General features: G+C 40.9%; 1 protein-coding gene across 3 annotated transcripts in view; it reads left to right on the top strand.

Moving 5' to 3' along the window:
• Positions 1–17597, top strand: part of PCDH11X (protocadherin 11 X-linked) — a 949600-nt gene that overhangs the window by 653340 nt on the left and 278663 nt on the right. The window lies entirely within an intron of this gene.

Genomic DNA, 17597 nt, shown 5'->3' with positions numbered 1-17597 from the left:
TTTATATTTTAAGTTATAAGCTAAAACATGAACATTGCAAACCAGAGGAAATGTTTTGATTTCATCAGAATGGAATATTGTCATTGACCCAAAATGAATGATTTAAAAAAAAAATTCACAGGAAATTTCTCAATTTCTTAGTTTTGTGCTGATTTGGAACAAAAACAAATTTCAAAATGTCAGAATTTCCCACAGAACTGAAATTCCCAAGTTTAGGCCAGCTCTGCCAAGGAGAAAATCATGTTTTGTTATTCACAGAAGGTAACAAGTAGCCAGTATTCCTTATCTGGGCAAATTTGTCCACCTTGCTTTAGGTAAATGCATTGAGCAGTTTGAGTTTTGCTTTGTCTGTACCATAGTTATGCTTTTTTTTTTTTTTTTTTTTTTTTACAATTCATTTACACTGAGCTCAGAGGAGACTGTGTACAAACTTTATAAAGTTATTTTCAGCTGTGCTCAGATAGCAAAGTTTGTTTGGGCATCTCTGTGTAGCTCCTTGTTTTATCTAGAATTTGACATTTGCTATTTACAAAGAAATGTGCAAGGAAATGGCTGACATTTGTGCTATTCCGTGTGATCGCTGGATTTTATATGACTGTAGGGATCAGAGCCACAGACCTGCTGAAATATAAGGCCTGATGATGCAGCTCCTTGCACCTTGTGTAATCATTTATACCGTCCACAGTGAGTGCGTTGTTCTACACTCACATTGCGTCCCTTTTTGCAGGTGTGTAAGTGACCACACAGGGCAGTAGAGGCTTAGGATCAGAAGCTAAGGTTAGGGCCACAATGATTCCTAATATTCATTCTCATGTTGCAAAAGCCCCTGCATAAAGGCAGGGTTCATAGTCACTAAAAATCGTATCACAGTGAAAAAGTTTCACCCATCTGATCTTACCTGATTACAGCACAATGTAGTAATTTTCCTCACTTAAAATATGAGTGATTTTGTTCAAGTAGAGATAATCATAAAAAGATACAGCATGAACATTATTATAGAATTATATGTCCAGGACGGTATTACAAAAGAAGCTAGTATAGTAATAAAACATTTCAACAGTGGCCAATTTGGCTTAATCACTAATGTCATGGAAACAAGACCATGCCCCACAGGTATTCCAGTCATTGATAAAAAAAAGGTAAAGACACCCCCACAAGCCCCCAGTTGTACACCCTCCACCCGCCCAGCTTTTCTCCTCTCTCTCTCTCTCACACACACACACACACACACACACACACAGAGCTGTATGCACTATCCATCTGAATATAGGTATACAACTCAATGTATATTATATAGTTATTCAGAGACATAATATTATAAAGCTAGAATGTACTACACTTGAGGGAAGAGGAGGTGTATAAAAATGCCAAATTGTGTTATAGCATTTTTACAGAATTTTAATAGGGTCTGCAATGTGTTGCCTTAATTTTGATTAAAATTCTTATTTTATTAAGGAAAACATGTAACACCATATTTGTCAACGTTCCCTTATTAGCACTCCTAAACATGCTGCACATTTGCCAGTGGTGATGCAGTTAGCATACAGTGAAGCTCTTCACTGATTGCCTGCTAATCTGTGAGGATCTTACTAGTTCCCTTCATTATAGTATCAGCAAATTACAAGATGCTTGTTTGTTTCTGCTTGACTAGCTCTTTGACACTGCAAATGTATTCCATAAAAAGAAATTGTCTTGCTGTGCATTCATATCTCCTTCAGATACAGTTTTTTTCCAGAGTACAGTTTCTGATATGATTGTAACTGTCAGTGATTGCAATATAAATGATTAATCATACTCTGTCATGCCATATACAAGACGATAGTGTATATTAAACATAAAATAGGGTTCCATTATTATTAACTTTTCAATGCCAGATTAAAATAATGGAAGATCCCATTTTGATTCATATTTCAGACTTCCAAATTCCAACTGATAGAAATTTCTATTGACAGACTAATTTTTGAGTCATCTCGTAAACCAATAAATCTGAGAACCTCACCGCCCCTTACACTCTTTTAGCCTAGGTTATCCGGTAGTCTACAAACAGGAATTTTTGCTGCACTGATCACTTGTGCAGATGTGAAATGTTAGTTCCATAGCAAAGTTCAGTTTTCCTTGCCTTGACTGCTTCACAACATATGGGGTACACAGAACTGCTCAAACTTTTCCATGTTGTCCACCACCACTTCCTGCTGTGGATCTTGTCACCATTATTCCCAGTCTCCCAGTCCTGGTTCTGCATCTCCGCTTAGATGTGAGCCAAAGGCCACTGAAAGACTCCTATTGACTTCAGAGAGCTTTGGATAACTCTTCCTTTAAGAATGGTATAAAAGAGACAAAATGGAAATAAACACTTGAATCTGATGGGTGATACTGCTTGGTTACATTCCCTTTTATTTGGTCGTTTACTTCAGCTCCTTGGTGTAGGATTTAGCATTTATTTGTATACAGTCTCCTTTCATTGCTTTCAGCCCCAGCCGCTCTAATTTCTCCACATCACACCTGGAGTATTTGCCACCTGACCCGTTTTGGTTTCCTGAACAAATGTGATCCCTGTCAGTTTATAGAAAAGAAACACCTGACAAAAAAGAAACATTACAGGGATACCCAGGGATGAATCTTATCATCTGGTCGACAAAACAGTAACAATTCTAATACTTTGCACTCCTCCAGGGGTTTAAAGGAATCAAAAACTTGGCTTGTTCAGGTGCCTGTGAATTCCAGCTTCATTAGAGGAATGCTCCAGTGAAACAGAGATGGTATAGTGGCTCTATGCTACCCTTCTTCCCTCAGAGGGCGTGGCTAGGCAAAAGGTGGTGTGTTTGGAAGCTTCAGTGAGCTCTGGGTATCCCTATATGCTGGAATGGCCCCAAGTGGCTACAGGAGCATATGCCAATGACCAGCCACCTTTGCTCTTAGACATATCCAAACTGTGCTGAAAACATCTCAGATTCACCTCAGAATCTGGGTCCTGGGCTTGGATTTATTTGGGTTGTGGTTTTTTGGTTTTAATTGGAAACACCATCATTTATTTGCATCCAGGAGCATCTGTGTATTGGAGTCATCAGTTTCTTTCTCACTGTACTAAACATGGGAATTGGGCTATCATATTTACTCTTTGCTTGAAAGAAGCCCAGGCCTCTCTGTTTCTGCTGCCTCACAGTTCAGCTAGCCAAACAGAACACTTAGAGAATGAAAGAAAAGCTCCTGTTGTCTTGTTTGATTAGACCACTAGGATGTCCTTCAGTGTCTGTGTTCTTGGTAAATGCTTAAACTTTGATTCCCTTGAGGGACTCCTGGGAGATCATCTGGATAGCAAAGCAGAAGTCAAATTCTTTGTTCCATGTTTCTGATGCACTAGAAATTAATTGACTTTATTCATAATAATGCCTTGACTTGGCCAACAAGCAAACTTCAGTTTAGTTTGTTATTGACACTTAAAGAAACAATGTTAACGTGGTTCATGCCTATAAAAATGTGGATTATAAATTAGCAAATACATATTACATTCAATTAACTGCTTATTTATTTGAAGCTATTTATCAAAATTATTCTTTCAAATATTTTGACTCAGTGTAAAATATATATACAAAGCTATATTTAATGTAACTGCAGATAGCAGTCAGTGGAATTATCACTTAAAGATGGTGGTACATGAACAAAAAAACACTACATAAAATAGACTGCAACCTGATTTTATAGATGAGCTTTTACATAATTTAGGTATCCTGAATTGTTTTTTGTAAATGTGACAAGTTAAATATTGATAGAGCAGTGACTTGATAGGAATGGAATATCCAAGGGCCTGTTGCTTAAGACCTTATGGCCAAGATTTTCAAAACTGGATGCCTAAAGTTAGGCTTCCAAGTTCATATTTAAGTTCTTAAATAAGTTTTGGTCTGACTCCTAAAAGTTCTGAGCACCTAGCATCTCCCATGACTTCAAGAAGGTATGCAGATGCTCAGCATTTTTAAAGATCAGACTAAAATGTAATTAGGAATCTAAACAGGAACTTGGGAGCCTAACTTTTGGCACCCAGTTTTGAAAATCATGGTGCTCCATAAGAGAGAAGCTGGAAGGATTTAGGTATAATTGTTAGCTGAAGTTCTGGAATTTAACTTGAATCTATGATCTTCTGATTGAAGGGGAAAAAGTGTTACCAACCAAGGTTTAATTCTGGAATAAAAGCATAGATACTGCTTCTAGTGAATTATCATGTTTCAATCAAACCTTTTTAGTTGACTTCCTTCCGGAGTATTTAAATAAGCCGCTTATTTATTCCATGACTCCTAAGAGAATTACTGGATACCAAATTGAAACTGTCTGAGTTTCCATCCCGTTGAATTGAATGCTGATCTTTATTCCCTCCACCCTTCCCCCTTCCCAAAGGTTTGTCTTCTTTAAAAATACAGATTTCAATTAGAACATGGTTAATGTAGAAACGTATTCGGTCTTCCCCGTAAATTCATATCCTTCTTTAAAACTCTATGCTGTTATCTCCATTGATCAGAAAGCCCTGCTTAGAGTAATCTAGCTTAGTTTTATGAGGAGTTTACACTTCAGGCACTGAAGCCTTAATAAAGCAAGAACATTTATGTTTTCATCAATTTTAACTAACCTACAGTACTTCAGCCTTCAGATCTGATTTATTTGAAAGGATATTGTTGGAAGGCAGTATCTATAGTGTAAGCTTTCATTAGAAATTGATTTTGACACATTATTCAGTGGTGTTGCTTATGCCTAAGGCTGGCAATGCTGTTTTTCTTTTCATCTCATTTGCTCTTTTACACCAACTGACCTTTGTTAAACCATATCCACCTGATTAGTTAGTGTCTTGCACAGAAACAAATTTAAAAAACAAGCAAGCATGCTTTGATCTGGCTGCACTGGATAATTGTATCTGTTTACCTTGGTTTCACTTAGGCATGGCCTCCAGGACATAGTGAGAGCTGAGTTATATTTGTAATATAGCTGCTATGGTAATTTTGAATGTCTTATTCTTCAACCACATTGTCACACAAAAAGGATTAATTTGTAGTGTTAGTGTTATGCCATTTTTAAATGTATGTGTGGATGTCACAAAATTGTTAAGATTAAGTCTGTTCCATGGTGTACAAGCACTGCTTGGCTTAAATGTTCCTTAATTTTTGTAATGTTTAGTGATGGTAAATGTCAACTCATATCAGACGATTTATAAGGCCTAAAGGAATCCGTGACTTCCAAAGACCTCTGTGACTTCAGCCAGCATCAGCTGGGAGCTGCAGGGTCTCTTGCCACCTGTGGAGGCAGAGAGCTGCGGGATACCTCCGTTGCCCCTGGCGGTGGGAGCCCCCTGCAGCTCCCGGCCACTGCAGGCGGCAGGCGGACCCACAGCTCTGGGACAACATGAGCGGCAGGGGGGACCCCCACAGCTCTTGGCAGCTGCTTGCAGCCGGGAGAACCCCCGCAGCTCAGAGCTGTCAGCGGAGGGGGACCCTGGAGCTCTGAGCCGCCAGAGGAGGGGATCCTGGAGCTCCAAGTCTCCACAGTGGTGGGGGCCCCTGGAGCTCCCAGCTACACTCAGCTGCCCTGGCTCCTCATTTCGTCACAGATATTTTTAGTAAAACTCAGGGAGAGGTCACAGGCTTCCATTAATTTTTCATTATTGCCCGTGACCTGTCCATGACTTTTACTAAAAATATCCATGACTAAATCTTAGCCTTAACTATTAGATAAGACCCAGGTCCACTTGACTTTCAAATAACTGTTCTTGTGTCCAAGCACTACCTGTTTTGTTTCTATAATGTCTTTGTTCTTTTCTTTCTATAATGGGGAAGAGAGCATGTTCCATGATGATTCAGCTGAACTCTCTAGATACTGCTGAAATTTACAACTTTATTTCTATATCATTATCACTGTAGCTCCTTTGAGACTATAGAAATAAGTAGATTTCCCTCTGCACATTCATTGTTCTGGCAGTCTGAAAACTACTGGCATTCAAAGTATTACAAAAAACTAATAATGGCAAGTGTATGAAGATTTCAAACAGCTTTCAAGCAACATTGTATTTAATATATTTTAATATATTTCATTTATTGCAATTATTCTTCAGAAATTATTGAACTTTCATTATTTTATGAAAATATAATACATTATTTTAATCTAATTTAACAGTTTTATTGTTTTAAATAGTTGGTGTTTAATTTAAACTTTTGTTTTAGCAAGATTTCTGTGTCTGAGATGAGTTAAATACAGCCTGAGAAGCGTTTTAATATTTGGGGGAATTTCTCCAGCTTAGAACACAGTTCATTTGAGATTAGTCTCAGAATAGTTTGGACTGCATAGGACATAGCCTTTTCTAAATGTCTAAGGCTCAAATGGTGAATGGCACTGCAGAACTCATTAGCAACAGTGTGTTCCATTCAGTGCTTTCAGAACTGCAGGTCCTATCGGAAAGACAGGTCTATATCCATGACAGTAACCTATCTTATTGCTCACAGTATGGATTTTTAATGTCTACTTTCCTTTGTTGCTTTGTTTTATTGGGGACAACTTTCCTTTTGTGCAGCCAGCATTGTTGTTGCCTGACCTCTTATCTTGGTCTTACAATATGCAGGAGGCTTTTATGTGTGCAAATTTATTCTAGTAATCATTATGCTAGGTGATTATTCTTTCATTTAGAAAGACAGGCTTTTGTGAAAGCTTGCTTTGCAAAACTTTGAGGTTTGACTTAGTGCTTAATAAGGTACAGAAATATTTAGTAGAAAGAGCTCTTTTCCTAACCTCTGAATGTGCAGCAGTCTGACTTTTCATAGCCTGCTTTCTAATCTTAGTCACTTGGAAAGCTAGGTCAGGCTTTCATGTGCTCACATTAACAGGGTTTCACATTTAAGGGCTTGCACTCTGAGTGTTGACAACTTTTCTGATTTTTCCGGGAGTCACAGAATTTCAGCCAGGGCTAGAGCCAGTCTTGCAATGATGGGAAAAGCTCCTGCCCCCTCATGATTTCTGATAAGGCCTGGGGGAAAACCACCTCTGCCCACTCACTCACCTCTTGGGGACAAGCAACCAAGCAGAGTTGTTGCAGAGGGCAGGCAGAGCTCTTCCTCTCCTCAAGAGCCAACACCATTCTCACCAGACAGGAAGGGAGAGGAGGGAGCAGAAAAAGCCCAGCAACTCAGAGCATCTCTGCTCCCTGCATCCCTTGTCCCTCCTGTAAGCAACAGGACCTTTCCTCCGTCCCTCTCTGGGAAGGGAGAAGAGAGAGGAGAATCCCTGGAGCTTCCCCCTAGTTTGGAAGGGGAAGAAGGGGACCCTTCTGTAGCCCCCTCAAGCCTGTGAGAACCCATGGAACTGCAGGAGGAGCAGAGGTAGGGCTGGGGGGGGCAGGGGAAGAGAACTTATGTGGGGTGACTGGGGGGACAGGGCAGATGTGGGAGCTGGGGGGGACTGGTGTGGGGTTCAGGGAGATAGGATTGATTTGGGGGATGGGGGTCAAGCAGATGTGGAGGTGAGAAATCCTTCACTAGGGGCCAAAATCACCTAACTCTCTACATTTGGGAGAATTGGCAACACTAATTGCTGAGGCTGACCACAGGTAGAGTTAAAAGAATCAAAAGTCAGAGCAAAATATCATATACCATACCATGTCAGATATCATACTTCAAATTGGAGGGGGTCTGATCCTGTTGATGTTGGCAGTACTGCTGCGGTGTTGGCTCAAGGTATACCACAAGTTCTGCCCCTAACCTGAACTCCATCCACACACAAAAGTCAAGTTTAGTGGTGCTTTGAACTTGAGCCAGCTGGCCTGCCAAGGGGACCCGGATTGAAGCTCGGGTGGTGCTAACTATGGAGCTGGTAATGCACTGGGGATACAAGTACTGGCTACAGCTTGAGTTAGCACAACTCTTCAGTAGTGCCATCCTCAGAGTTTTTTACCGTGATTGTCATAATGAATGCATTGTTATAGTCTAATCTAAACTTTTGAGAGGGAGGGAATGAAAAGTCAGTCCTCTGTGAGTACTGGCAGTTCCTTTATGGTTCAAGGGAAGATTTCAGGTTGCGTTCTCTTTGCCCCAATAGAAATTCCAGTTTTTAAAATCACTTCTGAAATGTCTGGAATTGGATATATTTGAACAGATTCATTTCTGTTTTTCTTTTCCTGAATATATTAACTGGAGGTTGTTGGGAAGGGTGTTGGAGTAGGAATAAACAAGAGATTGTTGTGTTTTTTTATCTATTCAGGATATTTTAAAAGTTAATATATTTAGACTTTTCAAGAACAGCAATTTAAATGCTGTTTGGGAGAGGTGGAGTGACCCTTGATTTTCACAGAACACTCTTTTAATGTATCTTTTTTATTCTTCTTCATCGTCACCCTAATGCTAAGCTCATTGAAGTCATTGACTTCAGGGGACACCTTGGAACAGATCTCATGGAAGCAATGTAGAAAACGTGACACCTCTTTTATTTATTGGTCCAGCAAATATTTGAATGAAATCACAGGATCAAATCATTCCATTGTGTAACTCTTATGAAATCAGTGATTATACCAGGGATGAATTTGTTCTTGGCATCATAGGGATTGATTCCCCTTTTGTACATGTGTAAATTGAGGACAGCACAGTCATACTGAGATAAAACTGGTGGAAATGATAGATGAATAATGCACTTAGGCATTCATGATGGAAAAGAGCCTGTTAGATCATCCAGTCCATCTTTCAACAAATCCCGGACTCTTCCCCAAAGGACACTTTGTTTGTCACCACTCTCCCACAGACATACAATAAATAAAACAAAATGATTCAGACAGCATAAAGCTGCAAAGAAAACCAGACCAAATTGGATCATTCCTGGAAAAAATGAGGCCTGTGCTCTGGCATATATTAAGGGGAAGTGATTTCCAAAGCAGAGCTAGGCAAATAATTCATAACAAGCAGTTTGACGAATTTTGCTTTTTTTTCTGTTCATACATAGACTTCCGTTATTATGAATTTGTTGTTCTGAGTTATCCAATGACTGTTTCATGCAGAAAAATTTCAATCTGTGAATTGCAAGGAACTCTTTGTTTCATTATTAGCATTGTGTGATTAGTCAGCTTAGGCATGTTTTAGTTTCCTTACGGGATGGGTACAGTATAGCTCTAATAAAGGGAAGAGTGGCACAATCAAGTCTGTAGGCCAGGGCCGGCCCACAACATTTTGGCACCTGAGGCGGGGAGCTCAAATGACGTCCCCTTGCCCCCTCACTTGGGCCAAAACTTTGAAAGGTCTCAATTCTGCCTTCTTCCTGTTCTACTCCTCTCATGGTACTGCTCTGCAACCTACCCCAATAAAGAAGAACTAACAACTTAAAATGACTTGGTCAAAAATTTTAAGTAACTCTTAACTTTCAAACACCTGAACAGCAAATGTAACTTATCTTGTCTGCATAGTAAACACTGGCATTTTTATCTGTTTGAATAAAAGTGGTGCTTTCCGTGCCTTCTTGGTTGCAAAGATTTGAACTGCTTCCTGAAGGTCCACAGTCTGGGCCAGCTCATGCTCTATTGAGATGGTTGCAAGGCCGACCAGCCTCTCCTGTGTCATAGTGGAGCGTAGATGTGTTTTTATTAACTTCAGCTTGGAGAAGCTGCGTTCTCCACTGGCAACTGTTATAGGAAGTGTTAGAAGTATGTGCAGAGCAACAAAAGCATTTGGAAAGAGGGTGGTCATCTTATTTGTGCACATATATTCCAGAACAGCCTTTGGAGTTGATCCTGCTGAAATGTATCTTGAAGGGGCTTTCAGTTCATCACCTAAATCACTCGCATCAATATCGCACATGTCATCATGTGTCAACACTGTCTCTAGTGCCCTGCATTGCTGGTGTAGGTCTTCTTCAGGTACAGTGAGGAGTTTTGGAATATCATACAACATCCCAAATATACTGCTGTGTTCCTTGAGCTGCATGAAACATTCTTCAACTGACTCTATTGCACAGTCTAGCACCTGGTTAAACAATTCGACTTTGAATTGTTGTTTGGGGTCTCTTATGGGATTATCCCGTGCCTCGTAATCAAAATGTCTTCTTCTTCGGTGACTCTTGTATTCTTGAATGGGTGGGAAAATAGCTTCAGTGTGAAGTTCCTCTGCCAGCTTCTGTACACTCTTCAGAATGTTTTGAAATCCCTCATCTGACGGGTAAGGCTGTAGATATGACTTTGCTTTGTCCAGTTGTTCCATTGCCCCGGATATATCAAGGTCAACACCTTGGAGTCTCTTGCTTACAACATTTATTTCAAACAGTATGTCATGCCACAACACTAAGCCACACAGAAATTTGAAGTTATGTATGTTTCTGGTGATTCCACTTCCCTGTGCCACTGTTCTCCCACAACCAGTTCCTGTCGTAGCATTATCCTTCATAATGGCAACTAGGGCATCATCTCTCTTCTCTAAGGTGCCACAAGTACTCCTTCCCAATTTGGTCTTTGATAGGGTTTATCGCCTCCACTCGACTTTCCCATCGTGTGGCACTCAGTGGTTTCAGTGTCAGAGAGGATGTTCCCACATGTTGCTTCAAAATTTGCCATCGATGAGTTGATGCAGAGAAAAATACATAGATGCTTTGAATTACATTAAAAAATTCAGCAGCCTCACTAGAAGCTGATGCTGCATCACTGACCACTAAGTTCAATGAATGAGAACTGCATGGGAGAAAAAAAGCGAGGGTTTAACTCTCGGATCCGTTTCTGCACTCCTCTGTTCTTTCCTCTCATGCTGGCACCATTATCGTAGCCCTGACCTCTCATGTCAGCTATCGCAATTCCCGTATCTTCCAGCTTTTTAAGAAGCACATTTGTCATACCAGCTCCTGTAGTATCATCAATGCCAATAAATTCTAGAAAATGCTCTCTGACAGTCACCATTGAAGGGACATTTTCACTAGGTTTTGTTGTTGTTACAAAACACACCATTAAAGTCATTTGTTCCATATGGCTGATGTCAGGTGTGCAGTCCAGAATAACAGAGTAATATCTTGCTGACTTCAGATCTGCCACAATCTTCTGTTTGACTTTCGTTGCCAGCAACTGTATGATCTCATTTTGAATTGTTTTTCCAGGGTAATGGTGTGTATACATTTCTTGGGTGGTCACTCTTCTTAGATGCTCCTGGAGTACAGCGTCAAACTCATCCATCAGCTCCACAATTTTAAGGAAGTTTCCATTGTTTGGCACATACAGCTGATCTGAAGTGCCACACAGTGCTAGGTTTTGGGCAGCAAGCATAATCACAATGGCAATGAGCCTTTTCAGAACATTTTGTTAGTAAAGAGACTCTGATGCAATCTTCAACTGATGCTGAGCATCTATGGTGGCCTTTAACCTTAGTCTCATCTCAAGCTCTTTCCAACTATGGAATGCTCTCTAGTGATTTGCTCCCTTCTCATGGCATGCCAGATTTCTAGTCAGATTTTTCCAGTCCTTTGTTCCTGTAGAACCCAACGTGGCTGGAACATTAGACTGGAAGAGTTTGCAACAAAAACAGTATGCAGCTTTCTGGGTTTTTGAGTACATAAGCCATGGCCTCTCCACTTTGTTACCATTGGGGATTTCACGCCAGTAATGTGTTGGATGGAAATTTCTATTTTTATTGTCTTTGGGGAACATGACGTTTTTCACTTTTTGTGGCCCATGCAGTACAAGGAAGTCCCTCAGGCTACTGCTCAAGTAGGTCCACAGTCCTGGATCATCTAGACTTAAGGAACTAAACTCAGCAGCAGCTGTTTCTTGCACCTCCATCACACTCTTCTCTGATCTACACTTTTCTTCAGGAAAGTGCATGGTTCCATCCATTTGAGATGGAGATATGGATGCTGCAGTAGCTGCCAGGTCACCTGCACTCTGACTAACTGGAAGATCAGCCATCTCCTCACCACTCACATCCTCACTGGGCCAGAAGGCTCACCATGAACATTTGTGTCTATGTATCTCAGGAGAGCTCCTTCCTGCTTAGATAGAAATGCTTCCTTTGCTTTCTTTCTTTTTCTGAAAGCTGCCCCAGAGGGGTGTTTTCTTCTTTCACTCATGACTACTGTTCTGTGCCAGCTATATTGGCTCTCAACACTCAATTGAAGGGGACAAATAAGCAGGATGGTAGCAGGGCCTAAGTGAGGGAAGATATCAATGTTTTAAGGGCCTAACTGGCTCTCACTACTTCAGTTGACTGCCTGTTCTCCTCAAGTGGGTTCAGGGAAGCAGCAGGAAACAGGAAGCTCCCTGAGAAGCTGATGTTAATCAGTCAGGCTCCTGGGGGTGCTAGAGAGGTACATAAGAGGCTCCTCCTCCTCCTCTCTCTCCCTGCTGCTCCTGCTGCTTTCTGTTATTCCCTCTCACCTTTTCTCCTGCCTGCCTGTTATGTCTCTTGTGCCCTCCTTCCTCCAGCACAGCACTCCACCATCTCTGTGCATTTAGAGCAGAGAGAGTACATGTGCACCAGCAGCAGACACAATTTTCTACACTCTGGGTCCGAGTAACACCCCACCACAGTCTGGCACCTGAGGCGGTCGCCTCAGTTCGCCTCATGGTAAGGCCAGCCCTGCTGTAGGCTTTTGATTCTCAGAGAGGGCATGGCCAATTTTGTAGCACTTAGGAGGAGCTGATGTGGGACGATGTTGAACACATTTTAAACCTTTTTTTCTCCTGAGGCTACTTGAATCAGGCCATATCTGAGACATCACTGCTAGAAAAAATTAGCTGACTGTAATATTATAGAATAGCATCAGATTTAAAAATAATTTTTGCTCGGCACATTGACGCAACTTAATTGACTATAGCATGTGCATGCATGGCTTCCGCTTCAAAAGGTGTACATGCATCTTTGTCTGGCTTTTTCTATCTGTGAGCCAGGACTCTGGGCAAGATTTTTCATCCTCCTAGCTGCGAAAGGTGCAATAGCCTTTTTTTCCTCCATCTGGTTTAACTAGAATAGTGCTCAGGCTCTGGTGCCTGGGTTATTAGGCATGTGACCCATCACTGTGGTGCTGTATTTTGCTAATCCCCCTACAGCAGTATTTCAAACATACACTACCAAGTTAATTAACTGGTCTCCACTTATGTCAACTACTATTTGTCGCAGTCATTGTTAAAAACAAAGTAAACAATTGCAGTGTTAGTTTAGGTATATAGTCCTGGAGAATGGTGTGGACAGGGTCCTGGCTAGGCTAACAATGAGGAAACAACATCATTTATGTAATGCTGTGTTATTATTTTGCAGCATTTCACTGCCAAGGTCCTTTTTTCAGTCTGGTCTCCAGTTTTCCATCAGCTGTCCCCATTTCACCCTGACACACACTGCAGTAAATTCAGTATTTCAGTAAAATAAGTATAGTTCCATGCCATTTATTTTAGCATGAAAATCAGTTTATTGTAGGCTGCTGCCAAACATTCAGTGTGTTGTGGGTTTTTGTACTGGGGGGAAAAAAAGGCTTAACTGCATTGTAGAAGTTGTACATCGTGAGCTGAAAGTTTTGGCAATCAGAGAGGAAAGATCAGAGAAGGTGTAATCTTCAAAGTTTTGGTACCAGGAAGCAGTTAAAGCTTTTGGATCTGGAGAGAGATGTATCTCTTTACTGTACAGGATGGAGGTGACTTTACATTTGTGGGGAGGATGATTTCTATTCCTTCCAATACCCCAGTAACCCTTCCCAACACCTAATTGACTCTCTGCAGTCGGCTCTGATTGTTAATACAATAACCGTACTAGCTTTCAGGAACACAAGTTAAAGTTTGCAGATAGGCCTCCAATTTCTTAAGGCTTCTTGCAGGTTAGCAGTACAGAAGCTGAGGTAATGAAAAGAGCCAGAAACGAGTGCCTTTGTTCTTGCTGCAGAAACAAAAAGAAATGAACTAGAGATGCCCTGATGTGGTTTTATCTATAGCTCATAGGGTTTAAATGATTCCCTCTTGATTGCTACACAACTCTTTGGTGCTGGAACTTTTCTCTGCTGGAGATTCATCTCATTAGTTGTACCACCTCTCTTGCTGCATTCTGTCAGAGCAGCATGAAAGGCTATTGATTAAAGGCTTAACTCCCTCTTTATCACAGCTAATTATCATTTTATGGCCAGGTGCTAGATTTGAAGACACTGCTTTTGGAGCGACCTCTAACAAATGGAGGAATGATTGGAGCTGCAGTGAGCCGCTCACTAAGCATTCTGACTATGTAGAACATGATCTGGTAAAGCTATCGAATTTAAAGTCTGTACTCATAAGAAAGAGGAAGAATAAAGACTTTCTAACTTTGTCAGGCATCAAGCTATTTGCACACTCTGTAGAACATTCACTGCTTTTCTTCGCTGAGTGCACGCAACCATCTATATCGCCTGTTAACTTCTCCCTTTCTTAGTTACCCATTTGCACTTTCGATTTACAAAGTTTCCTGGTATTTCCTTGCCCTGTAAAACCAAGAAAACCTTGCTCATGAATTGGTTGAGGGAGCTGCTGCACTGCTAAACTGGGGGAGTTGGGGAGTGAGTTGCTGAGAGAATATACTTCTGAAAATATGGCGCAAATAGTTAGCCAGGTCAAAGAGCATGATGTGCTAGTTAAATATACTTTAAAATTCTAAAGTTAGACTTCTTTTGTTCCTAGCTAGGGATGATGTTTCTTCTAAGTTAAATGGTGTGTACACATTCAAAAAGAGAAGTATTCATTGTGGTGTGATTTTCAGAATATAGCTCTGTGGAGAACTGAGGGAATTATGTCTAGTAATTTTTATAAATATCATATCCTCATCAAGTTATCTATTTATTAACATGCCTGAATGCTAGGAGTTAAATCAAAGGAAGCTGTAAACGGGGAAACCCACAAGAAACAAAAGAATTGCAAAGATACGGCTCCCTGAAGAAACAATAGAGTGGAATTAGCAGTTGGGGAATGCCCCTGGAAAAGTACTTTTCCCAAAGCTGAGTCTAGCAGCAAAGGGGACCCTAAAACTTCAAAGATGCTAGAAAAGGAAGTAGGGTTGAGCGAGTGGCCTGAGACTACCCAGGGTGTTTCAGTGAAAGGTGGCAGTCTGAGAAGACACAGCAACAGGGAGCCTGCTGCAGCAGGACAGGCTGCTTCTCCCTGCCGGAGATGGAGTTAGCTGGGTGGAGGGGACTGTACAAAAGCTGGCAAGGAAAGATGAAGGTGTCAGTAAGTCCCGTATGTATAGGCCTTTTATTGTTTTACCCTCTGCTCTACTTGCTTTGGAGAATTAATATAATGCTTTGTTTTGAAGATGCTTACGTTGTAGGGTGACCAGATAGCAACTGTGAAAAATCGGGACAGGGAGTGGGGGGGTAATAGAAGCCTATATAAAAAAAAAAGACCCAAAAATCGGGACTGTCCCTATAAAATCGGGACATCTGGTCACCCTATTACATTGTCACAGCTTCCCAAAAGGGGGAGGCTCTTTCAGGTGCCAGAACAGGACCCACGAGGCTGCAACCCAGAGGTCCAGTCTCAAAGAGAAGTTGAACTGTGTCGTTCCATCAAGAGTGAGGTGCAGGAAGTCAGGCCTGTCACCTAAGGGGTGCATTCAACAGAGGCTAAAGGGGTCTCACTTTAGCCATGTCAGACATTTTCTTGCGAGAGAATGAGTTTATTTTTTGAACACAAACATTTTTTATCATAGAAAACTATATATTTTCATTAACCCAGATGACTCTCCGCCCCCAGTGTTATTAAAGAAGAAGGCAAAGCACTCTGACATCTTAAGCACTCAGTTCAGGCTGACTCCTACTGCATTTCTAGAAACATACAGTTCACATCCTGGGCATGCTGGACATGCTCAGAGGTTGAATGTAAGAATTTGCATAGTTACTCTGTGTCACTAGGCTCTTTCCCAACCTCCTTTACAACCACAGCCTTCACAACATATCAAGTTCAAACTTGCCTGGGGATTTAATTTTTTTAAGCTTTATACTTTAATAAAGGAATCAACACATGACATGGTTTACTTCTGCCTCACTAAATCTGCCTTGCTTCATATAATATTGTGTCTCTCCTTTTCCATCCCACTATTATTGCTAGCCTCTACCATCTGTTTGTTAACTTCATCCACAGCCATTTTTGTGCTTTTTTACATGCCTCCCCTTAAGCATGGAACATCCTCCCTGAGCCTTCCTATAAAGCTACTACCCTCTCCGCCCTGCAAGTCACTCTTCAAGACCAATTTTCTACACCTTGATGGCTACGAGAAATTACCTGTTGTGGAGAAGGGACTATTATTAATTTGAAATAGTTTGATTCAAGATGTTGTTACAGGGTAAGCATTAAACAGAATTCTCTGATGGGGTATGTTGTGGGACAAAGACCAAAAAGAACATGTGCCACTGGGTGCACAGAGACACAGAAGCTTGAACTGCTGGCCAGAAGCTCCTCTCAGATTGTCCATTTGGAATTTTGGGAGTTGGTTGGCTTCTCAGGATAGAAGGAGCAGCATCACAGAGGGGGTCAGGGACTGTGATTGGGCCCTTATAGGATTAGGCTTCTCCCAGTGAAGTAAGAAGTTGAAGGGTTACTGAATGCTGCTATGTGTATGTTATATTTAATCTGGTTAAATACAAGTTTGGTGTTTTTTTCAAATCTCACAGCTGGAGGTGTAGTCGATTTTGAAGAGATTTTCAGGGTTCTCAAAATAGAGTTAGGAAAAGCAGACAGGATTGCTCCGTGTTCCACAGGTACGTTATTAGTGACCCAGAGACATGGATGTTGAACAAGGTGTGTGCCCACAAAGGGACAGTTGTTGACACCAAACAACAAAGTCATGGCTGAATGCTAGAGGGGATAGTTGGCACTGATAAAAAATATGATTATATGGTTTACCCTTCTTCCTCACCCTTTTGTATGTTGCCTGCTTTCTTAAATGCTGAGTTCTTTGTGGGAGGGACTGTCTCTATTGTACATTTTGAAATCATCAAGCACATAGAGGGCAGTGTCAGAGCCCAGATAATTAGCAATACTCCTTTTGTTAAATTATTCAGAATATTAACTATAACCCTATTAAATATATAATGCTGCTAATTTTTTTCATGGTTTTATGCTCTTCTGTTGTTTTTTGCCCATCAAAGATAGTAAATCAAATTGCACATGGAAGCGCTCTTTTTGTGAGTCATACTTAGCCGTGGCATCTATGGGCAGTCTTTCATAAATTCTTCAGCAGTGAGACAGTAATCAAACTGTGTTTATGCACACACGGTATAATGCATCCTATTCTGAAGCTTAAAGTATTCTTCTTGTGTGTCAAGCAGACCAAGTACCCAGAAGGACCATAAATGGACTAAACCCTTAGACCTTTGGAAATAAATAGAATGTACTGACACACTTTTAACCTGCAATGTAAATAAGTGCAGTATCCTCAGTCACAGAATATTTTGCTATCCATGTCCTCTCCTCCTTTTCATTAGCCTGGTTAGGTTTAGCTGTTGTGGAATTTTAGCTGCCATTTTTTTTTTTCAAATAAAAAGAAAAAAGAAAAAAAGGATTTTACCAAACAAAAGGGGGGGGGGGGGAGAATGCTCATCGCTCCCCTCAGTAATGTTTTTCTCTGCTCATATGGGCCAGGATTACATGTTTTTTTCCAAACTCT

Source organism: Natator depressus, chromosome 9, assembly GCF_965152275.1.
Source record: "Natator depressus isolate rNatDep1 chromosome 9, rNatDep2.hap1, whole genome shotgun sequence".
Lineage (NCBI taxonomy): Eukaryota > Metazoa > Chordata > Testudines > Cheloniidae > Natator > Natator depressus.
The sequence above is the reverse complement of the archived record's forward strand: the minus strand, read 5'-3'. Positions and strand labels throughout refer to the sequence as shown.